General features: G+C 46.1%; 1 pseudogene; it reads left to right on the forward strand.

Annotated features, from left to right (window-relative positions):
• LOC128937653 (CUB and sushi domain-containing protein 2-like) overlaps positions 1-24700 on the forward strand; it is a 137811-nt pseudogene that overhangs the window by 15680 nt on the left and 97431 nt on the right.

Genomic DNA, 24700 nt, shown 5'->3' on the forward strand with positions numbered 1-24700 from the left:
TGGTGGCCATGGGGAATCAATATTTCATCTGATTCTGCTGCCCAGGGCTGTTTTGCTCATGAAAAGTGTCTCTCAATCAAATCCCAGACTGTCAAATCCTCCTCAAGTCCAAGCAGAGGAAAGGGAATCCCAACAGTCCCTAAATTCCATGGGATGAATTCCCAGCTGCTGATGGTGTTACTCCAGTGAACAAAGTTCAGAATCCAAACCACCGAACAAAGAGCAGAACTCTCAGCAGTTGATAAAGATTTTTATTTCATTTTATGAGAATTCTGAATGTGTCCTCTCTCAGAGCTGTGGGTGAAATTCCCACTGAAATGTCACTAAAATTTGGGATTCCAGGAGCTGTTTTGCTCATGGAAAGTGCCTCTCAATCAAATCCCAGTCTGTCAAATTCTCCTCAAACCCAGCAAAGGAGAGAGGGCAGAAGAAAGGGAATCCCATAAAGTCCCTAAATTCCACGGGATGAATTCCCAGCTGCTGATTGTGTTACCCCAGTGAACAAAGCTCAGAATCCAAACCACAGAACAAAGAGCAGAACTCTCAGCAGTTGATAAAGAATTTTATTTCACTTTATGAGAATGTCCGCTGAGCACGTCCTCTCCCAGGATGAAATTCCCACTGAAATGTCACTAAAATTTGGGATTTGGGCATCAGCATCTGGGGCAGACACAGCAGAAGGGAGGCAGAGCTGGTCCCTCCTCCCTTCCTGCTGGCTGCAGGGCCAGGGGATGGCCCTGGCCCCAAATCCTGGGGTGCAGGAGCAGGCTGATGTCCCCTGTGTCCCCTCTCCAGGCTGGGCTCCAGCATCCAGTTCTCCTGCAACGAGGGCTACGACCTGCAGGGCTCCAAGAGCATCACCTGCAAGAGAGTCAGCGACATCATTGTGGCCTGGAGCGACCACCGGCCTGTCTGCAGAGGTGAGGGCTCTGCCTGGCTGGATTTGGGGATTTTTGGGAATTCCCAGCTCCTTCCTGTCCCTTTTCCATCACCCATCCTGCCCTTGGGTCGAATCTCAGAATGGTTTGGGTTGGAGGGACATTGAGGACCATCCTGCTCCTTCCACTGTTCCTCCAAGCTGGCCTTGGACACTCCCAGGGATCCAGGGGGAGTCTGGCTGAATTTTGGGATTTTTAGGTATTCTAGTTCCTTCCTGTCCCTTTTCCATCATCCATCCTGCCCTCGGGTCGAATCTCAGAATGGTTTGGGTTGGAGGGATATTGAGGACCATCCTGCTCATTCCACTTGTCTTGGACACTCCCAGGGATTCAGGGGGAGTCTGAGGGAGCTCATCTTGGCTGGATTTTGGGATTTGTAGGAATTCCCAGCTCCTTCCTGTCCCTTTTCCATACCCATCCTCCCCTCAGGTCGAATAATCCCAGAATGGTTTGGGTTGGACAATCCTGCTCCTTCCACTGTCCCTCCATGCTGGCCTTGGACATTCCCAGGAATTTAGAGGGAATCTGAGGGGCTCAGTTTGGCTGGATATGGGGATTTTTGGGAATTCCCAGCTCCTTCCTGTCCATTTCTCACCCATCCTGCCCTCAGGTCATTCCTTGGCCAGGTCAGAGTCCCAGAGGGGTTTGGGTTGGGAGGAACCTTAAGGAAAATGTTGTTCCATGGGTAGGGAGACCTTCCCCATCCCAGGCTGGCCTTGGACACTTCCAAGGATGGGGCATCCAAATTTCTCTGGGAAATCTTCCTTAGGGCCTTCTCACCCTCACTTTAAAGGTTTTTTCAGCCCCTGTTTCTGCACCTCCTTTTCCCCTCACAGACTCCTCCATGAATATCCCTAAATCCCTTCCTTTCTCTCTCTCCAGAACATTCTTTTAATTCAGGAATGTCAAACCTGAGCAGGATCACCCCTCTCCTCATCCCAGGTGTTTTCTCCCCTCTCCTCCTTCTCCTGTAAGAGGAAAGACAGGAATAAAACCTGGAAAAGCAGAGCTGGAGGGAGATTTTTAACTGGAAATGTGGAATTTTGGGGCTGTGCTTCCCCGGGAGCCTCATCCTGTGCCATGAGCCATCAGGGAATGGAATTTTTTTCTCATTTTTCCCATTTTGCCCTTGGCCATTTTGTTTTCATTCCCTCTCCGAAATGTCACATTGTGATATTTGTAATGCTAATAAAGAACAACTTGTAATATTTTTAATTGAATCCCTTTAAAGCTCTTAAAATCATAAATAGGGTTTTTTTTCCCCCGGTTCTTTTTTTCTTTAATTTCATCTGCAGATTTTTTCAAGGCTTTGGAATCCCATGTAATTCTTGAAACAAGCCTGGAATAAATTGAATCAGTGTAAGAGGATATTTGGCATAAATATGTGACACTGTAAAGGAAATTTATGGTGTCCTCCCACAAGAGATAAGAAAGGATTTGCCAGCATTATTCTGTTTCTGTGAATCAACTTAATTTTTTTAGCTGCTGACTTTCATATTTTGGGGTTTTTTTTTCTATTTAAAAAGTTTCAATTTTATTTCAGCTTTCTGCCAATTTTTCTCCCAGTTTGTGCCATTTTTTAAAATTGTGTTTCTCTCAAATTCTCCAGTCAGTCACAGATTTTAACCCCTTGGGCTTCAATAATTTTTTAATCTCCAGTGAGAAAACTTTGGGGGAAAGTTCTCTTCCCACAGCTTGGCCAGGAGATGATTTTCTGTATTTTACAAAGAAAAAAAACCTTTGCAGACTCCAAAAATGCAAATACATCTCCAAAATTAAATAATACATTTAAATAAATAAATAAACTTCAACAATAAATTAATTTTGAGGCTCTATCACAGCAGAGGCTATTTCCAGAACCAGGATGTTTTTCCCCACCTTTTTTTTGTGGAATATTTCAGCTAAATATTACATCAAAGGCATTCCACAGGCAAAATTTTCCCTGCTTAAGCACTTTTTCCAGTTTTTCCTTTACCTGAGGTGTTTTGAAGATGCAGAGCTGAGTTGCCACCTTAGTTCTGAGCCCACAGAAGGAAACCAGCTGATAAATACTTAATAATGACCTAATAAATCCTGGCTGTGCAGTGTTTTGGGGGTTTGATGTGCAGGAAGAAAGGGAATGGGGTTTTTTGGGAACATCAGGAAGGAGTTGTGTCATTCCTGGCCTGGATGGGGAAGGGTTTTTGTGAGGGGAAAAAAGGAAATAAATCAATGTGAGCATAGAGAGTTGGGTGTTGGTCTGAGGGGAAGTGGGAACAAGGATTGATGGAATTGGGGTTTGGTGGGATCAGGGTTTGTTGGGATCATGGGTTGATGGGATTGGGGTTTGTTGGGATCATATTTGGGTATGATCAGGAGTTGTTGGGATCAGGTTTGGGTGAGATCAGGGTTTGCTGGGATCAGGGGTTTTTGGGATCAGGGTTTGTTCAGATCAGGAATTATTTGGATCAGGTTTGGGTTGGTTCAGGAGTTGCTGGCATCAGGGTTTTATGGGTTTGGGGTTGTTGGGATCATGGATTGTTGGGGAATTAGGTTTGATGGGATCAGAGGTTGATGGGATCGGAGGTTGTTGGGATTAGATTTGGGTGAGACAGGGTTGTTGGGATCTGGGTTTGATGGGATCAGGGTTTGATGGCATCAGGCATTGATGGGATCAGGTTTGGGTGAGATCAGGGATTGATGGGATCAGGATTTTATGGGATCAGAGGTTGTTGGGATCACGGATTGTTGGGATCAGGTTTGGGTGAAATCAGGGTTTGTTGGGATCAGAGGTTGATGGGATTAGAGATTGTTGGCATCAGGCATTGATGGGATCAGAGGTTTTATAGGATCAGGGTTTGATGGGATCAGGGACTATTAGGATTGGGGCTTGGTGGGGTCAGTGATTGATGGGATCGGGGTTTGATGAGATCAGTGATTGATGGGGTCAAGGTTTGATGGGATCAGGGGTTTTTGGGATCAAGGGTTGATGGCCCCACTCCTCACAGAGAAACCCCTCATTTTCACCACCCGGGTGTAAAAAAGGAGCAGTGTAGGCCGTGAAAACACCAACTTCTCCATTTTTTCCCCCCTCTTCCCTTTTCCACCTCCTCCCACCTCCATCCCAAGCTCATCCCTCCTCCTGCCCCCCCAGCAGCGCTGAGTGTCCCCGTTTGTGTCCCCAGCCAGGATGTGTGACACGTACCTGCGCGGGCCCAGCGGCGTCATCACGTCCCCCAACTACCCCGTGCAGTACGACAACAACGCCTACTGCGTGTGGGTCATCACCGCCCTCAACCCCGCCAAGGTGAGCTGGGGGGCTTGGCTGGACAGACGGACACTCAGGGGTCACCCCGTCACCCTGCACAACCCCTGAGTGAGGAAGCACTGAGGGAGCTGGGGGGCTTGGCCTGGACAGATGGACACTCGGGGGTCACCTCGTCACCCTGCACAACCCCTGAGTGAGGAGCCACTGAGGGAGCTGGGGGGCTTGGCTGGACAGACGGACACTCAGGGGTCACCCCGTCACCCTGCACAACCCCTGAGTGAGGAAGCACTGAGGGTGCTGGGGGGCTTGGCCTGGACAGATGGACACTCGGCGGTCACCTCGTCACCCTGAACAACCCCTGAGTGAGGAACCACTGAGGGAGCTGGGGGGCTTGGCCTGGACAGATGGACACTTGGGGGTCACCTCATCACCCTCCACAACCCCTGAGTGAGGAGCCACTGAGGGAACTGGGGGGCTTGGCCTGGACAGATGGACACTCGAGGGTCACCTCGTCACCCTGAACAACCCCTGAGTGAGGAACCACTGAGGGAACTGGGGGGCTTGGCCTGGACAGATGGACACTCGGCGGTCACCTCGTCACCCTGAACAACCCCTGAGTGAGGAACCACTGAGGGAACTGGGGGGCTTGGCCTGGACAGATGGACACTCGGGGGTCACCTCATCACCCTCCACAACCCCTGAGTGAGGAGCCACTGAGGGAGCTGGCCTGGACAGAAGGAGACTCAGGGGTGACCTCATCACCCTCCAAAGCTCCTGAAAGGTGGCTGTGCTTCTGGGCCCTCAGTTTGGGAAGGATGTTGGGACTCTTGAGCTCATCCAGAGGGGTTCAGAAACCCTCAGAGGGGTCACCTCATCACCCTCCACAGCCCTGAAAGGTTCCCTTGCTTCTGGGCCCTCAGCTTGCAAAGGACATTGGGAGCTCATCCAGAGAGGCTGGGAACACAAACCCTGTGAGGAACCACTGAGGGACAAAAGGAGGCTCAGGGGTGCCCTCATCACTCTCTGCAGCTCCTGAAAGGTGCCTGTGCTTCTGGACTCTCAGTTTGGGAGGATTTTGGGACTCTTGAGCTGATCAGAGGGGCTGGGAGCACAAACCCTGTGAGGAACCCCGGAGGGAGTTGGGGGTGTTTGTCCTGGACAAAAGGAGGCTTAGGGGTGCCCTCATCACCTTCCTGAGAGGTGCTTGTGCTTCTGGGCCCTCAGTTTGGGAGGGATGTTGGGATTCTTGAGCTGGGGAACACAAACCCTTTGAGGAACCACTGAGGGAGCTCAGCCTGGACAAAGGGACACTCAGGGGTCACCTCATCACCCTCCACAACCCCTGAAAGGTAGCTGTGCTTCCAGACAATTCCAGACACGTCCAAACAATTCCAGACACCTCCAGGCCCATCCAAACACTTCCAAAACATCCAGAGACATCCAGACACTTCCAAACAGATCCAGACACATCCAGATGCTTCCAAATACTTCCAGACACATCCAAGGACATCCAGGAACATCCAGACAAATCCAGACACCTCCAAACATACCCATGCACATCGAGATACATCCAAACAAATGCAGACAATTCCTGACACATCCAGACTCATCCAAACACATCCAGACACTTCCAAACTCATCCAGATACTTCCAGACATGTTCAGACTCACCCAGACATTTCCAAACTCATCCAGACGCTTCCAAACTCATGCAGATACTTCCAGACACATCCAAACTCATCCAGACACTTTCAAACACATCCAGACACTTTAAACACATCCAGACCCCTCCACTATCCCAGGTTGCTCCAAGCCCTTTCCACTTTGGGATCCAGAGGGAAACCTTTTCCAGCCCCTCCTCGCTCTCACATTCGGGGTTTTTTCAGCCCCCCAGGCTCAGTTTCTGTCCCCACACACTCTTCCCTGTGTTTTCCCAGCTGTCCTGAAATCCCTGCCCTTCCCTCCCTGCTGAAGGCTCGTTTAGTTCAGGGTTGTAATTAAAAGTGAGTGTAATTATTTGCAATCGAAGCCCCTTTGATATCTGGTGTGGGGAGGTGCCCAGCTCATCGGGGCAGGGAGGCTGTGCCAGGAATGCTGATTTTTCCCAATTTTTTCCCCTTTATCCAGCAGGATTTCAGCCCCCAAGGGCAGAGGAGTGAGGTTTGGGTCTATCTCATGCTATTTATGCAGCATTGTGAATTTATTGACATTTTTGCACTGGTTTAAATTTAAATATGAGCCCTGGCTCTCCTTGTAATGGGGTGAGACTGGAAAAAGCTGTGAGGGCACCAAACAATTCCCATTGCCAGGGGAAAATGGACAGGGATTGATCATTCCCAGGCCAGGGCTGTCATACCTGTACATAAATGAGATTGGAATTGGTCAAATCCATCCATTTTCAGATTTCCCAACAAGGAACTGCAGGTTCTGCTCTGTCATCCACAGAAATACGGAAATTTGTCAGCTGTGAGAGGAGATCCCTTTGCCTTTGAAATGATAAATAGCTTTAATTAATTCAATTAATGTCAATTTTTGAAGGATTTTTTGAGGTGTTTGGGTGTTTCAGTGTCGTTTACAGGGAGGGAAAACCTAAAGCAAGGAAGAAAAGCACCAAATCCTTTGGGAAGTCCACAGCTCTCCCTGCTTTCCTAAATCTTAAAGGAGATTGGAATTGGTCAAATGCATTAATTTTAAGATTTCCCAGCTTGGATCAGAGATTCCACAGCACAAGGAACTGCAGGTTCTGCTCCATCCTGCACTGAAATTTGGAAATTTTTGAGCTGTGAGAGGAGATCCCATTGCCTTTGCCTTTGAAATGATAAACAGCTTTAATTAATTCAATTAATGTCAGGTTTTGAGGGATTTTTCTTGGGTTTAGGTGTTTCAGTGTCGTTTACAGGGAGGGAAAACCTCTCCTGAAGCAGGGAAGAAAAAATCAGCAACCCCTGTGGGAAGGCCACAGCTCTCCCTGCTTTCCTAAATCCTAAAGGAGATTGGAATTGGTCAAATCCATTAATTTTAGGATTTCCCACCAAGGAACCGCAGGTTCTGCTCCATCATCCCCAGAAATATGGAAATTTGTCAGCTGGAAGAGGAGATCCCATTGCCTTTGAAATGATAAATAGCTTTAATTAATTCAATTAATGTCACTTTTTGAAGGGATTCTTTTGGTTTTAGGTGTTTCATGGTAGAAACTTTAATTTCCAGGTTGGGAAAAGCTCTCCTGGAGCAGGGAGGGTTGGGAGGAAAGCACCAAATCCTTTGGGAAGGTCACAGCTCTCCCTGCTTGTCCCTCATGGATGATCCCAGCATTTCCTGGCTGAGGGAAGGATTTGGGATGAATTACTTCCAATAATTCCCATAAAATACTTGGAAAGAATATTTTGTAATTTTTTTTTTTGTAATCTTTTCATGGTCTCAGTGGTTTTTTGATCAGCTCCTGCTCCATGGAGCTTTGGAAGAAGCAGGGAGCTGAATTTAGGAATTATTTGCAAGTCTTCTGCTCTATATTTGTTAAAAAAAGAGCCTGAGACCCACTGAGCCCCAAAATCCCCTCCAAATTTACAATTTTCCCCTCAAAATTGGGAATTTTGCATCCACAGGGCTGAGGCCTCCTCACTGACAAATTGGGATTTTTTTCCACTGCAGATTGGGGACATCAAAACCTCTTTTGGGAATATTCTGGGGTTTTTTTAGCTGGGCCCTGGTGCTTTGGGAATTAATTCCAACCACAGTGGGGAAAAGAAATCTCTGGGGAGCTGAGAAATGCATATGATAATTGGGGAATTTGCATAAAAGCTATTTCTGGCCTTTTTTTTGACACAATGGATGTTGCTGGTTGAGGTTTCTCCTGGGGTTATTCCCAAAAAAAGCCACGTCCAAGCTGATGGAGGGAGAAGGGGATGATTTATCCCAAAAGGAGAGGGAAATTCTGGACCCTGAGGGCAGGGAAATGAGGAATGAGCTTGGAAAGCTTCAGGTTAGAGCCGCTGGAGTGAATTATTGTGGATTTTTCTCCTCAAAATGTGACTGAACTTCCAATCACTTCGGAATCAGGAGTTTCATCTCATTTTCCCATTTTCCTGGCTTTGCTGTCACTTTAGCGGTTCCAGGTTTGGGGGTTCTGTGGCTCTCTGGCTCTTTAACAAATCAGTAAATAATTTAATTAAATTATTGCATTTCCAACTTTCAGAGCAAAAAAACCCAGGAAAATAGGTAAATAAATACAATATTTAAAAAATAAAAAAACAGGAAATGGGGAAATAAATACAATATTCAACACAAAAACAAACCAGGAAATGGGTAAATAAATACAATATTAAAAAAAACAAACCAGGAAAATGGATAAATAAATACAATATTAAAAAAAAACCCAGGAAAATGGGTAAATAAATAAAGTGGGTAAATAAACACAATATTTAAAAAAACAAACCAGGAAAATGGGTAAATAAATAAAATGGGTAAATAAACACAATATTAAAAAAAACCAAAAATACGCAAAAAAACACAATAACAAAAAAACCAGGAAAATGGATAAATAAATACAATGTTCAAAAAAAGAAAAAGGAAAATAGGTAAATAAATACAAGCTTGTAAAGCTTCAGGTTAGAACTGCATGAGCTGCTGTTCTGTTACTTCAGCAGATCCAGGTTTGGGGTGTTGGTGGCTCCCTGGCTCTTTAACAAAAATCATCAATAAATATAAATCATCAATAAATATAAATCATTAAATAATTAAATTAAATTAATTACATTTCCAGATTTCAGAGAAAAAAAAAACCAAAAAAACCCCAAAAAACCCAAAAAAACCTAACAAAAAACCAAGAAAAACCACCCAACTTTTTGGGATGTTTTGGAGATTTCGATGCTCTTGGGAGCTGCTGCGGGATCCACGAGCAGGGCTTGGTGTTAATTGATGAATTAATTGTGTTAATTGTGTCTTTGGCAGGTGATCAAACTCACCTTCGAGGAGTTCGAGCTGGAGAGAGGCTACGACACCCTGACAGTGGGGGATGGAGGCCAGGTCGGAGACCAGAAATCCGTGCTCTATGTGTGAGTACCAATTCCTCAATTCCCTCTTGTGGGATTGCACCTGGCCAGGTGGGGCTGAGGGTTTAGGATGCAGGGATCCAGTGGGTTTTGGGGCTGGTTGTCACTTTGGGGACAGAAAATTGGATTTCCTTAAATTGTTCCCTCTGTGCTTTGTGTGTGAGTGGCAGAATGCACCTGCCCAGGTGAGGCTGGAGGGCTTGATATGCCAGGATCCAGTGGGTTTAGGGCTTTTTTTCAGTGGTTTTCTGTCACTTTGGGGACAGAGAATTGTCCCCTCTGTGCACTAGGTGTCAGTACCAATTCTCTCCTGCAGGAATGCACCTGGCCAGGTGGGGCTGAGGGTTTAGGATGCAGGGATCCAGTGGGTTTGGGGCTGGTTGTCACTTTTGGGACAGAAAATTGGATTTCCTTAAATTGTCCTATCCGTGCTTTATGTGTGAGTACCATCCTGCAGGATTGCACCTGGCCAGGTGGGGCTGAGGGCTTGGGATGCCAGAATCCAGTGGGTCTAGGGATATTTTTTTTGGTGGTTTTCTGTCACTTTGGGGACAGAAAATTGTCCCCTCTGAGCTTTATGTGTGAATTCCAATTCCCCAGTTTTCTCCTGCAGGAATGCACCTGGCCAGGTGGGGCTGAGGGTTTAGGATGCAGGGATCCAGTGGGTTTGGGGCTGGTTGTCACTTTTGGGACAGAAAATTGGATTTCCTTAAATTGTCCCATCTGTGCTTTATGTGAGAGTACCAGAATGCACCTGGCCAGGTGGGGCTGAGGGTTTAGGATGCAGGGATCCAGTGGGTTTTGGGGCTGGTTGTCACTTTGGGGACAGAAATTTGGATTTCCTTAAATTGTCCCATCTGTGCTTTATGTGTGAGTCCCAAAATGCACCTGGCCTGGGGCTGCAGGGATCCAGTGGTTTTGGGGCTTTTTTTTTAGTGGTTTTCTGTCACTTTGGGGACAGAAAATTGTCCCCTCTGAGCTTTATGTGTGAGTTCCAATTCCCCCCTGCAGGAATGCACCTGTACCTGCATGGCTTGGCATGCAGGGATCTGGTGGGTTTGGGGCTGGTTGTCACTTTGGGGACAGAAAATTGGATTTCCTTAAATTGTTCCCTCTGTGCTTTATGTGTGAGTAGCAGAATGCACCTGCCCAGGTGAGGCTGGAGGGCTTGATATGCCAGGATCCAGTGGGTTTAGGGCTTTTTTTCAGTGGTTTTCTGTCACTTTGGGGACAGAGAATTGTCCCCTCTGTGCACTAGGTGTCAGTACCAATTCTCTCCTGCAGGAATGCACCTGGCCAGGTGGGGCTGAGGGTTTAGGATGCAGGGATCCAGTGGGTTTGGGGCTGGTTGTCACTTTTGGGACAGAAAGTTGGATTTCCTTAAATTGTCCTATCTGTGCTTTATGTGTGAGTACCATCCTGCAGGATTGCACCTGGCCAGGTGGGGCTGAGGGCTTGGGATGCCAGAATCCAGTGGGTTTAGGGATATTTTTTTTGGTGGTTTTCTGTCACTTTGGGGACAGAAAATTGTCCCCTCTGAGCTTTATGTGTGAATTCCAATTCCCCAGTTTTCTCCTGCAGGAATGCACCTGGCCAGGTGGGGCTGAGGGTTTAGGATGCAGGGATCCAGTGGGTTTTGGGGCTGGTTGTCACTTTTGGGACAGAAAATTGGATTTCCTTAAATTGTCCCATCTGTGCTTTATGTGTGAGTACCAAAATGCACCTGGCCAGGTGGGGCTGCAGGGATCCAGTGGTTTTGGGGCTTTTTTTTTTAGTGGTTTTCTGTCACTTTGGGGACAGAAAATTGTCCCCTCTGAGCTTTATGTGTGAGTTCCAATTCCCCCCTGCAGGAATGCACCTGTACCTGCATGGCTTGGCATGCAGGGATCTGGTGGGTTTGGGGCTGGTTGTCACTTTGGGGACAGAAAATTGGATTTCCTTAAATTGTTCCCTCTGTGCTGTATGCGTGAGTAGCAGAATGCACCTGCCCAGGTGAGGCTGGAGGGCTTGATATGCCAGGATCCAGTGGGTTTAGGGCTTTTTTTAAGTGTTTTTTTGTCACTTTGGGGGCAGAAAATTGTCCCATCTGTGCTAAATGTGTGAGTTCCAATACCCCAATTTTCTCCTGAGGGAATGTACCTGGCCAGGTGCAGCTGAGGGCTTGGCACACAGGGATCCAGTGGTTTTAGGGCTTTTTTAAGTGGTTTTTTGTCACTTTGGGGACAGAAAATTTTCTTTTCTGTGCTTCACGTGTGAATACCAATTCCCCAATTTTCTCCTGTGGGAATGCACCTGGCCAGGTGAGGTTGTGGGCTTGGGATGCAGGGATCCAGTTTTAGGGCTTTAAGGTTTACTTTTAGGGTTTTAGAGTTTTTTTAAGTGGTTTTCTGTTACTTTGGGGACAGAAAATTGTCCCCTCTGTGCTTTATATGTGACTACCAATTCCCCAATTCTGTCCTGCAGGAATGCACCTGGCCAGGTGGTGCTGATGCAAATTTGGAATATGTGAGACTGAGCAAAGTGCAGTGCCTGGAATCTTTTCCCAGGAAGTTTTCAGTAAATTCCTGCTGCTAATCCTTCCTGGGATATATTTTTATTTTTAATAATCTGGGAGGATGAATTGAAAAGTAATGAAATGGGAGAGCGTTGTGAGGACCACAGTGCTAATTAATGTGCTTGAAAATCCATGGATCACTTTTCCCAGAGTTTTCTGCCCACTCTTAGCTGGATTATTCAGGAATAATACCTGGATACAAAGTGAGGTTTCTTTGGAAGAATCAAAATGCAGCAACTCCTGTCAAAGGCAATAATTCCAATTTTTTTCCTTGGTTGTTGAGGAGCTCAGCCCTGCTGCCTTCCCAATCAAGGAATGCACTTGAGGGGAGATGCAGAGCAGCAAATTCCACCCCAAACTGAGCTGGGAAGGATTTTTTCCAGGCTCATTCCCAAATGAAAATGGGAGCAGAACAGATTTTTAGGCTGTAGGAATTTAATTTTCTGAATTAACAAGGACTCAAATCAATCCCCCACCCCAGCTTGTTCAAAGTGGGGTGGCAAAAGATGCAGAAAGCTTTGAAGCTCCTTTTCCTGGTGTTTTTTTTCCTCTTGGAGTGTTCCTCATTCCTGCCTGGCTGCTGCTTCAATAAATAAACTGAGAATCAACAATAACACTCCTGAACATCTCTGGGATGCAAAACAGGCACTAAAACAAGATCACTTCTTCATTTAACAGCACCCTGAGATCAATAAAATCCTGCTGCAGGTCAGGGAAATCAGAGCAGAGGGGGGGGCAGAGCTTGGCTGGGATTGTGATTGCAGGAAAAACAAAACAAAAACCACTCTAGGTTCAGAGCCTGGGCATGGTGTCCCTGTCCCTGGGGCCTGTGAGGGACAGGGACAGGGCCTGGATGGGCAGGACAGGTCTGTGATGCCCAGGGAGGCCCCATTTCCCTGAGATCCCTGTCCTGGAGAGGAGCTGGAACCTGGCAGGGAGCGGAGTTGATGTCACCTGCACTGAGGGGTGACACAGAATCCTGGGATGGTTTGGGGTAGAAGGACCTTAAAGCTCATCCAGCCATGACAGGGACACCTTCCACTGTCCCAGGCTGCTCCAAGCCTGTCCAGCCTGGCCTTGGGCCCTGCCAGGGATCCAGGGGCAGCCACAGCTTCTCTGGGCACCCTATGCCAGGGCCTGCCCACCCTCACAGCCAGGAATTCCTCCCCAAAATTGTCGCAGACATTTTTTCACAGAAATCCTTTCTTTCAGATTTCTGCATTTTCTGGGAAGCTGAGGGCCCCAGAAGAAGAATGTAAACAATTGTTATCAGCTGCTGTGGAATGTAACAGGGACACCTTGATTGGCTCATGTTTGTATGTTTATAATTGAGGGCCAATCACAAGAGCAAGCCAGGGGACCGAGTCCCTGGGCACAACTTTGTTTTGGATTCTTTCTTTCTATTCTTAGCTTAGCAGCATCTGCAAACTTCTCTCTTTATTCTATTTAGTATAGTCATAATGTATTTTATATCATATATCAATAAATCCAGCCTTCTGATCAAGAAACAAAATTCATCGTCTCTCTCACCAGCAGCGACCCACTCAGGCGCTGTAACACCAAAATCCCACCCAATTCTCCAATTTTCCACTTTGAATCCATTCCCCCTTGTCCTGGCACTGCAGTTCTGGTACTGAGTCCCTCTCCAGCTCTCCTGGCAGGAGCTGTGAGGGCTCCACTCAACATTCCCTAATCCAGGCTAAACATTCCCAATTCTCCCAGCTTGGATCGCATCCCTCCTCTGGCAGGAGCAATTTCTTCCCCAAATCCTACCCAATTCTCCCCTTTTCCAGTTAGAATTTGTCCTGGCCCTGCAGTTCCTGGTGCTGAGTCCCTCTCCAGTTCTCCTGCAGCTCCCAGGATGCTGAGGAGGCTCCACTCAACTTTCCCTTCTCCAGGCTGAACATTCCCAGCCTGGATCCTGTCCCTTTGTGAGCCTCACATCCCTCCTCTGGCAGGAGCAATTTCTCCCCCAAATCCCACCCAATTCTCCCCTTTTCCACTTTGAATCCCTTCCCCCTTGTCCTGGCACTGCAGTTCCTGAAGCTGCTGTGAGGGCTCCACTGATCTTTCCTTCTCCAGGCTGAGCATTCCCAACTCTCCCAACCTGGATCACATCCCTCCTCTGGCAGGAGCAATTTCTCCCCCAAATCTCACCCAATTCTCCCCTTTTCCCAGTTTGAGTTCATTCCCCCTTGTCCTGCACTGCAGTTCCTGAAGCTGCTGTGAGGGCTCCACTCAACCTTTCCTTCTCCAGGCTGAACATTCCCAACTCCCCCAGCCTGGCTTCTGTCCCTTTATCAGCTTCACATCCCTCCTCTGTCAGGAGCAATTTTTTCCCAAAATCCCACCCAATTCTCCCCTTTTCCCAGTTTGAGTTCATTCCCCCTTGTCCTGCACTGCAGTTCCTGGTGCTGACAGGAGCTGTGAGGGCTCCGCTCAACCTTTCCTTCTCCAGGCTGAACATTCCCAGCCTGGCTCCTGTCCCTTTATCAGCCTCACATCCCTCTGCTCCACCAATTCCCTGTCCCCTTCTGCTGAGTTTACTTTTATCCAGGAGCCTTTCAAGTGCTGCTATTGTAGCTGGGGCCAGACCCAACCCAGAGCTGAACACATCGATTGGGATTTATTTAAACCCTGCAGAAAAGATAAAAAAAAAAAAAAAACCCTCTCACCCCTCTCCACTTGCTGTTAATTTCTGAATTTCTCGCAGATAATACCTGAGCAGAAACAGGATAATCACAACATTAAACACAGGCAACACAAGAGCCCTGCTCCTGGAATAATCATCCCACCCACGCAAACGCTGCTCCTGGGAAGGGAGGCAGGAGCTGAGCTCCATCTGCCTGTGCCAAAGATGCTCCTGTGGGTGTGGGGGATAAAGCTCTGTAGCTGTGCTGAGGTGATTAATCCCAGAGGCTGAATGAGCCTCGTTAATAGGGGGAGATACCAATGATATTTCCCTCAATCTCAGCCCTCCTGGGAGGATGCTGAGGGGAAGGCAGAGCCCTGATCCTGCTGGGATTAGTGGCACTTCTCAGGGGCCATGGGGTGTTCTGCACGTTTGGATTCTCAGGGGTGTTCAGCACGTTTGGATTCTCAAAGGCTCACAGGGTTTTCAGCCCATTTGGGGCTCCTGCTGGTGATGAGGTCTCTGCTGTTGAGATGACCCCAAGGTGTTGGAAAGTCTCTTTTTCCCCACCCTGAGACCCAAGAAGAAGTCAGGATTCCTTGGTTCTCCTTCTCAAGGCTGTTTATTTTTCCTTATCTGTCTGGCAGGTCAGGTTGTGGCGCAGTCCCTGCCCTTGGATTGGTGTTAGCTTTTTATACTAAGAACTATGTGTACTTTATTTACAATTACTTTCCAATACCTATCACCTATGTTAGACAGTGAGCTTCTACCTTAAACCAATCTAAAAGTGCCGATATCACAGTAGAAGATTGAGGCCAAGAAGAAGAAGGAGAAGGACAGATCACACCCAGATTCCTCCATCTTGCCTCTTGAACCCCCATTCTAAAAACTTTAAAATTCTACATATTCACCCTGTGATAAATTCACTATCATTCTACTCAAACTCTTGTGGCTTTTAAATCTTCACAAAGTTGGTAATTGTTTCCATGGGCTAAAATCAAAGGCTCAGGTGTTTGTGACTCCGTGCCAAGGTCTCTGTGCCCCCTGCCAGTGTCTGGAACGACCCAGGGCAGCCAGAGGAGTGTTCTGGATTCCGACACTCTGGGTGCTTTTTTTCCTTTCCTAGAAACTTCTCTCAGTGCAGCAATGGAGCAGGGAACGGATGGAAAGTCATTTTCTGTGCCCCTGCAAACTGCTGCGAGGGCAGTTCAGGGGATTCAGTCACTCAGGGCTCACTTTGGCTCCTGGGAATTTGATTTGTTTGCTGATGTTTGCCTCAGCGAGCAGGGAAACGATTCCTTTGGCTGCTGGGTGATCTGATCCAACAACAGCAGGGAATTGTAATTATTGCACTGAGGGTGGTGGGGCAAGACTGAACATGGAAGGATTTTCACCAGGCTCCAAAATCTCCCAGGTTTTTGGGGTGATTCTTAATTAGTTTGGCATTTCCTTCTCCTGCAGAGTCCTTTATTTGAGGGTGGTGAATCTGAGGCCACTTTGAGGCTGTTTTTATTCTATTATTATGTATTCTATTATATTTTTATAATCATACAATATTTATATATTATTTATAATTATATAATATTTTACATTATATTATGTATTTTTATTATATCTTTATTATATTATCATATTATCAATTATGTAATATGTTGTTATTTATATTAATTATTAATTAATTAATCATTATAATTATATTTTATATTATGTTATATTATGTTGTATTATGTAATATTATGTTATGCTATACTTTATTTCAATTAATATATAATTTAATAATATTATAGTTTAATATATTATATTATTATGTCTTTATATTATCATATTGTTACTATTAATTTTATAATGCTAACAATATTTTATTACTATAATATATAATTTAATAACAGTATAATTTACCAATATATAATTAATATAAACATATAATATTTTAAATAATTATTATTTTAACTAATTTTTGTATATGATATAATTTTAATTTATTTTTCTTACTTATTTTTGCAGCCTGACAGGCACCACAGTCCCTGACCTCATTGTCAGCACCCAGCACCAGATGTGGCTCCTGTTCCAGACCGACAGTGTCAGCAACCTGCTGGGCTTCAAAGCCACCTACGAAGGTAACCCAGGCTCCTCCCTCCCAATTCCCCTTTTCCCAAAATATCAGGGACCAGCTGAGTGCAGGGACTGGGGAGAAAAGGGAGCTCCTCTAAATAAATCAAAAATCAGTGCAGGGACTGGGGAGAAAAGGGAGCTCCTCTAAATAAATCAAAAATCAGTGCAGGGACTGGGGAGAAAAGGGAGCTCCTCTAAATAAATCAAAAATCAGTGCAGGGACTGGGGAGAAAAGGGAGCTCCTCTAAATAAATCAAAAATCAGTGCAGGGACTGGGGAGAAAAGGGAGCTCCTCTAAATAAATCAAAAATCAGTGCAGGGACTGGGGAGAAAAGGGAGCTCCTCTAAATAAATCAAAAATCAGTGCAGGGACTGGGGAGAAAAGGGAGCTCCTCTAAATAAATCAAAAATCAGTGCAGGGACTGGGGAGAAAAGGGAGCTCCTCTAAATAAATCAAAAATCAGTGCAGGGACTGGGGAGAAAAGGGAGCTCCTCTAAATAAATCAAAAATCAGTGCAGGGACTGGGGAGAAAAGGGAGCTCCTCTAAATAAATCAAAAATCAGTGCAGGGACTGGGGAGAAAAGGGAGCTCCTCTAAATAAATCAAAAATCAGTGCAGGGACTGGGGAGAAAAGGGAGCTCCTCTAAATAAATCAAAAATCAGTGCAGATATTGGGGAGAAAAGGGAGCTCCTCTAAATAAATCAAAAATCAGTGCAGATATTGGGGAGAAAAGGGAGCTCCTCTAAATAAATCAAAATGGGTGCAGGGACTGGGGAGAAAAGGGAGCTCCTCTAAATAAATCAAAGCTCTGCAGGTTTGTTTCTTTTTATTTTTTTCCTTAAGAGTTTCCTTTCCCATCCAACCTGAGTGAGGGCTGTCCCATTGCCATTTCAGGTGTTTTATTGGGAAAAAAGATGGGAATTTCAGCAACAGGTTGTGCCTGTGGGAAGGGATGGAATGGGGAATCTCTGGTTCCAGCAGGTCTCTGGTATCAGCTGCTTTAAACTGGGCTGTTTCAGGTGAAATCAAGGTTAATAAAAGTTAATATTGGGATTTTTTAAAAAAATCTTCCCAGAATGCAGCAAAATGTGAGTGCTCAAGTCTGGCCTAAGCTTGTGTTTGCTGTTGTCATGGGTGTTGGCGTGTTCTGACCCCATGTTGGGGTGGAACAGGATGGGCTTTAAGGCCTCTTCCAACCCAAACCAGTCTGGGATTCCCTGAAGGAGATAAAAAAGGATCTAAAGAGGAAACTCAGCAAGGAGGGGGTGAATTAAAAGGAAAAATCCCTTCCTGCCCCTCCCTGCCACCCAAAAACAGCAGAGCAGGTGCAGCACTGGGCCTGGCTTTGCTAGGACCAGCATCGCATTAAACCCTGTCCTGAGCTTTAGGCCAGGCTTAAACACCAGGAACCTTGGCAAAAAGAGCTCAAAGCCCTTCTGTGGCTCCTGCTTTGTGACAAACTCAAGCCATTAAATTTCATTTAATTTAAATTAAATTTAATTTAATGGGAGAGCAGAGCAACAGGGATGGAAACCCCTTGGCCTCCTCAGAGACCCCAACACCAACAAAACAGTGAGGCAGGAGATGCAGAACCTAAAATAAGATAAATCCAGGGCTGGATTCCCACCTGGATAATTGGCAAAAGAGCTGCAGGAAGCAGCAGCTCATCCCAGCAAAGTTTGAAAAAAAGAAAAATAAAATCCTTATTCCTTCTGCTGAAGAACTGGAGTTTATTCCAAGCAAGAGCATAAAGGTAAATCAATTGTATCAATTCCTGTGGTAAGATGAAAAAGTTTGATGAAAAGCAGAAAGGGCAGGGGAGGAAATCTCCACCTCCAGCCCTGCAGAGCTCCTAAGCCTCTTTAGCACCGTGGGGCTGAATTCCAGCTCTCCACAGCCAAAGCCTTGCTCAGCACTCCCCTGACAATAAACAGCTTTTAATCATCCCCTGCCTGCAGCAGGGGGCTCAGACCTGACTCAGCTCCTTCCCAATTCCAGCAGAAATCCAAATTAAATTAGTGTGGGAGCGCCCATAAATCTGGTTTTAATTTGAACTTCTGGCTTTCTATTAAAACAATGAGACAGTGAATTACAATTTGGCTTTGTTCTGGTTTTTGGTGGAGTTTTTTGTGATGTTTCTGTTCTTACCACAGCAATTTATAAAATTCATTTACATTTATGCTGTTGCTTGGCATAAACTCAGGTTCATCAGTAGAAGAAATAAAGGTTGAATGGGCTGGGAATTCTGCAGGAATATCCTGATGGATGTTGAAGGCACCAGCTCCAGGGCAAGGAGTTTTCCCAACAAATCACCCAATTTCATTCATTCTTGGAGGCAAAAACTAAAAGGCAACAGAAACACCCTCCTCTAAATTCCTACCTGACAGCATAAGCTTTAATTAATTAAACCAAGGTCATTTAAGTACAAAATCCTGTGTGTAAGGTAAAATCCTTTAGGCTGGAATGAGATAAAAATGGGATAATTTTCATTCATTCTTGGAGGCAGAAACTAAAATGCAACAAAAACACCCTGGTCTTGATTCCTCCATATTCTTACCTGACACCATTAGCTTTAATTAATTAATTAAGCCAAGGTCATTTAAGTACAAAATCCTGAGTGTGAGGTAAAATCCTTTGGGCTGGAATGAGATAAAAATGGGATCATTTTCATTCATTCTTGGAGGCAGAAACTAAAATGCAACAGAAACACCCTCCTCCCTAAATTCCTACCTGACACCATAAGCATTAATTAATTAAGCAAGTTCATTTAAGTACAAAACCTGTGTGTGAGGTAAAATATTTTCCTGGGTGTTTCCTGGCTGGGGATGAGATTTGTGGGGTTTCCACAGTCTCAAAAATCCTTCACCCTGTGGCTACCCCTTCCAGAAAACTGAGTTTGACTTGCTGGCAGCTCCAAAAATCCTCATTTTCCCTCAGAAAACCCCTCATTTTCCCTCAGAAAAAATCTTCATTTTCCCTCAGAACAATCTTCATTTTCCCTCAGAAAAAAAATCCTCATTTCCCCTCAGAAAAATCCTCATTTTCCTTCAGAAAAAAATCCTCATTTTCCCCTCAGAAAAATCCTTATTTTCCCCTCAGAAAAATCCTCATTTTCCCCAGAAAAATCCTCATTTTCCTTCAGAAATGATGCAGGCAAGAACAGGAATTCCCAGGGAGGAGCATCCTGGATTTGGGGAGGTGTGAGGGAGTTTTTTTTCTCATTCCTCACCCAATTTCCCACCCACCACCCTCAGCCAAACATCACAAAGAGCTCTGCAAAATTCCTGCTGCTACATTTTTCCCTCAGAAAATGCAGTTTTGACAAAAAATTTCCCCTTGTATGAATAATATTTGATGGAGAAAGCTGTGAAAGATTCATGTCAACTTGTTTCCTTTCAATAATGTCAAAACACTTGGTTTGGATGTTCTTGTTTAGTTTTGACTTTTATTATTCTAATGTGGAAGTGATTTTACTTTAAACATTCATCAGGAGGAATGTTTCAATCTTATTGAAGTAACATGTTTTGATATTTTTGAATCACTCCTTTTTTTTTTTAAATGGAACTTCTGCCCTGCTCAATATTTTATGGATTTTACTCCCTCACACAAAGAAATGCAGGAACCAGGGGATTTTTCTCAGGTCAAAAAATGGAATTGCCGAATAAATTCAATTTCCTGACCTCTGTGAGGTGATGAAACCTTCCAGCTGTGTTTGCCTGCTGCTGACAAGGAGAGGGTGGGAATTGGGAGCTCTAATTCCTCATTTTCCTCCCATTTTTAACCCACTTATTTGAGTTGGGGTCGTGCAGAGTGACAGGAAAGGGTGAGGAGGGAGGAGACCCTGCAGTGATGTCTTGATTCTCTCTCATCCAAGGGTCAAAATGCTGATTTTACCTCACTTGGCTGCATTTTTTCTGAGCTCCTGATGCCCTCAGCACATCCTGATTTTACTGATGCTGCACATTCCCAGTTCCCTTTGGAATTCCAGCTCTGGAAATTCTGCTTTTCCCCAAGCTGGAGCTGCTTGGTGCAGAATTCCTGTGATTCCCATCCCTGCAGGGCCACCAGCCCAAGCTGAGGGAAACATTTGGGGTTGGCTCTGGGGTTTTGGCATCTCTGACCCTTCTGGGAAGCTTCCGTGGCCTTCAGGAGGATGGGGCTGCCATGGCTCAGGCAGGAATTTTTTGTGTCCATTTGTGGAGTTTTGAGGCTGCCACGATGGGAATTTTTTGTGTCCATGTGTGGAATTTTGGGGCTGCCAGGATGGGGTCAGGCATAAATTTTTTGTGTTGGTGTGTGGAGTTTTGGGACTGCCAAAATTAGGAATTTTTTGTGTCCATGTATAGAAGTTTTGGGGCTGCCAGGATGGGAAGTTTTACGTCCATTCGGGGCTGCCATCATGGGAACTTTTTATGTCCATTTTTGGAGCTTTGGTGCTGCCATAATGGGAATTTTTTGTGTCCGTGTGTAGAAGTTTTGGGGCTGCCAAGATGGGAATTTTTAATATCCATTTGTGCGGGCATTTCAGGGCTGCCACAATGGGAATTTTTTATGTCGATGTGTAGAAGTTTTGGGGCTGCCAAGATGGCAATTTTTAATATCCATTTGTGCAGGCATTTCGGGGCTGCCAGGATGGGAATTTTTTGTGTTCATGTGTGGAATTTTGGGACTGCCAGGATGGGGTCAGGCAGGAACTTTTTGTGTCCGTTTGTGGAGGAGTTTCAGGGCTGCCAGGATGGGAATTTTTTGTGTCCATGTGTGGAATTTTGGGGCTGCCAAAATGGGAATTTTTATTTCCACTTGTGGAGTTTTAGGGCTGCCATCCCTGGCACTTGCTCACTGCATTTCCAGGTTCCAGGGTGTGGAAGGGAAGGGATGACAGCCAAGGGTGTTCTGAGTGGCAGCAGGGAGCATCCCCAGCCCCCAGGTCCCCATCAGACACGCTGATAAATGTTCCACATCCACTCCCTCCCATCCCAGCTCGTTGCTATTCCTTGAGTTTTCCAGCTGAATTTTCATTTCATGCTAAGCACTGTTGGCCTTGTGCGTTTTTTGAGGGGAGGAATGAACAGTTCAGTGCAGCTTTAACACCCAAAATTTTCATTTTCCATCCCTAATGTGCAAGTGCAGCTCCTAAACAGTCGGATTTGGAAAGTGTGCAGGAAGATCTGTAAATCCTGGCAATGTGCTTTCACTGAGAGGCAAAAAAACCTCAGCCTGTTTCATGAAAACTTTTAATATTAATTTATGTTAAATTATTTTGGGGATGCTTCATTAGCTAGCAGTGAGTTTTCAGCTCGAGATGCAGCAGAAGCTCCGTGACTTCTGCTCAAAATACACCTGGATGTGGAGTTGCCTGGAGCCAGAATAATAATGAGGGTGCTTGTTGTTATTCCAGCCAAATTGGGATATTAGAGGGAGTCATGCAAATCTCAGCTCCCGTGGTTTGCCTCTGTAAAGGAAGTGTCAGAAAAGAAATTTCCAATTTGGTGCAAGAAATTGGAAACGGGGAGGAAAAAGACAGCGAGACTGATCAGAGATGATGGGGATAAAAACCAGAGGAGTGTGGAGCAGATAAATAATGTGGGAACACTAAGGAAGAATGAAAGAATGAAGTTTTTGGGGCTAAAAACCAGAGGATTGGCAAAGGAGTGTGGGGCAGATAAACAATGTGGGAACACTCAGGAGGAATGAAATTTTTGGGGATATATCCAAAGGATTGGGAGTGGAAAGGAGAGTGGAGCAGGTAAATAATGTGGGGACACTAAAGAGGAATGAAGGAATGAAGTTTTTGGAGCTAAAAACCAAGAGGACTGGGAGAGGATTGAGCAGCAGATAAATAATGTGGAAATACTCAGAAAGAATGAAGTTTTTGGGGATAAATACAAAGGATTGGGAGTGGAAAGGAGAGTGGAGCAGATAAATAATGTGGGAACACTAAGGAGGAATGAAGGAATGAAGTTTTTGGAGCTAATAATGATCCAGGGCAGGGAGCCTTTTGGAAATGGGATTGAGGGGAGCAGGAGGTAACAGGAAATTGTGCCTGGGGTTTATTTGGAGTCCAAATCAGAGAGGGATTAACTCTGTGTGAATGGGAATGGGGTTTAGGAGAGAATCGGGGTTGGGATGCCACAACCTGTGGGGGCTTCACCAATTGGGCCTCAGCCCCTTCCCCACACCCAAATTCTCTCTTCCAGCCCCTTCCCACACCCAGATTCTGTTTTCTCTCTTCCAACTCCTTCCCCACACCCAAACCCTGTGTTTTCTCTCTTCCAGCCCCTTCCCACACCCCAATCCTATGTTCTCTCTTCCAGCCTCTTCTCCACACCCAAATTTTGTGTTCTCTCTCTTCCAGCCCTTTCCTCACACCCAAATTCTTTCTTCCAACCCCTTCCCACACTCAAATCCTGTTTTCTCTCTTCCAGCCCCTTTCCCGCACCCAGATTCTCTGTTCCCTCTTCCAACACCCTGACCCTGTGTTCTTTCTCTTCCACCCTCTTCCCCACACCCAAATTCCTGTTTTCTGTCTTCCAACCCCTTCCCCACACCCAAATTCTCTGTTTTCTCTCTCCCAGCCCCTTCCCTCACCCAACCCCGTGTTGTTTTTCGTTGCAGAGATTGACCAGGGCAGCTGTGGGGACCCCGGCGTCCCCGCCTTCGGCCGCCGCGAGGGCTCCCGCTTCTGCCACGGCGACACCCTGCACTTCCAGTGCCAGCCCGCCTTCGAGCTCAAGGGCCACAAAAGCATCACCTGCCAAAAGAGCAGCCAGTGGTCTGCTCAGAAACCTGTGTGTGTTTGTAAGTGGGTCAGCAGTGCCCTGGGTGCCCTCTGAGGGGACACCGAGGTGGTGGCGCCTGCCCCGTGGCACCTTCAGCCAGCTTGGGGACAGGTTTGGGGTCTTCACTGGGCAGGGCAGGGGAGATTTGGGCTGTGCTGGGCTCCCCCTGCCTTGTCCTGAGGGAAAAAAATCAGCCCTTGGTGGTAGCACAGACAGGGCATGGCCAAGTTCCACATTTAAACGTGGAGTCTCTTTGTAGAGATGGATTTGGGCTGTGTTTGGTTCTCCCTGCCTTGTCCTGAGGGAAAAATCAGCCCCAGGTGGAGAGGACCCAGCAAATTCACAATTTAAACCTGGATTCTGTTTGTAGAGATTGATTTGGGCTGTGCTGGGTTCTCCCTGCCCTGAGAGAAAATGAAGTCCTTGGTGGCCAGCACAGACAGGACATGGCCAAATTCACAATTTAAACCTGGGGTCTCTTTGTAGAGATGGATTTGGGCTGTGGTGGGCTCTCTCTGCCTTGTCCTGAGGGAAAAATCAGCCCTTGGTGGACAGGACCCAGCAAATTCCAGATTTAAACCTGGATTCTCTTTGCAAAGAGAGATTTGGGCTGTGCTGGGCTCTCCCTTCCCTTCCCAGAGGGAAAATCAAATCCTTGGTGGCCAGCACAGACAAGACCCGGCCAAATTGACAATTTAAACATGGATTCTGTTTGCAAAGAGAGATTTGGGCTGTGCTGCCCTGCTCTGAGGGAAAATCAGTCCTTGGTGGCCTTGGCACAGAAAGGACCCAGCAAATTCCAGATTTAAACTTGAATTCTCTTTGTAGAGAGAGATTTGGGCTCTTCAGTGCTCTCTCTGCCCTGCCCTGAGGGAAAATCAAGTCCTTGGTGGCCAGCACAGACAGGACACGGCCAAATTCACAACTTAAACCTGAATTCTCTTTTTACCCCCTCATTTTTTCCCTCATGATCCGACCCTCTCCAGGCTCCCTCCTGCTGGGCCTCAGTTTTACATTTGTTGCCCCATTCTCAGCAGGTTTGGGATATTCTGCTCTCTGTGGTGACTCAGGATCACATTTTGGGGTGGAAATGGGAGTTCTGCCCAGTCCCTGTGGGGTTTCAATGCTCTCAGTGTCCTCTGTAGATATATTGAGCAATTTGCTTTATTGCCCTGACAGGACCTTCCTGCAGGAATTTTCCCCAGAGTTTTCCCTCTGTTTCCCCCAGCTGGTGATAACCTCACTCTTCTTTTTATCTCCTTTTCTGCTTTTTTTAAATCTCCTTTTCTACTTTTGTTGGCTCTGTTAAAATCTGGGCCTTGTTGGAGCAGGGGAGTGAGGCTGAACCTGAAAAAAACCAGGAAAATGCAGTTGAGGGAGGGGAGAATG

This window comes from Melozone crissalis, unplaced genomic scaffold, assembly GCF_028551555.1.
Source record: "Melozone crissalis strain CALT ecotype California unplaced genomic scaffold, PUWL_Pcris_2 ptg000020l_1, whole genome shotgun sequence".
NCBI lineage: Eukaryota > Metazoa > Chordata > Aves > Passeriformes > Passerellidae > Melozone > Melozone crissalis.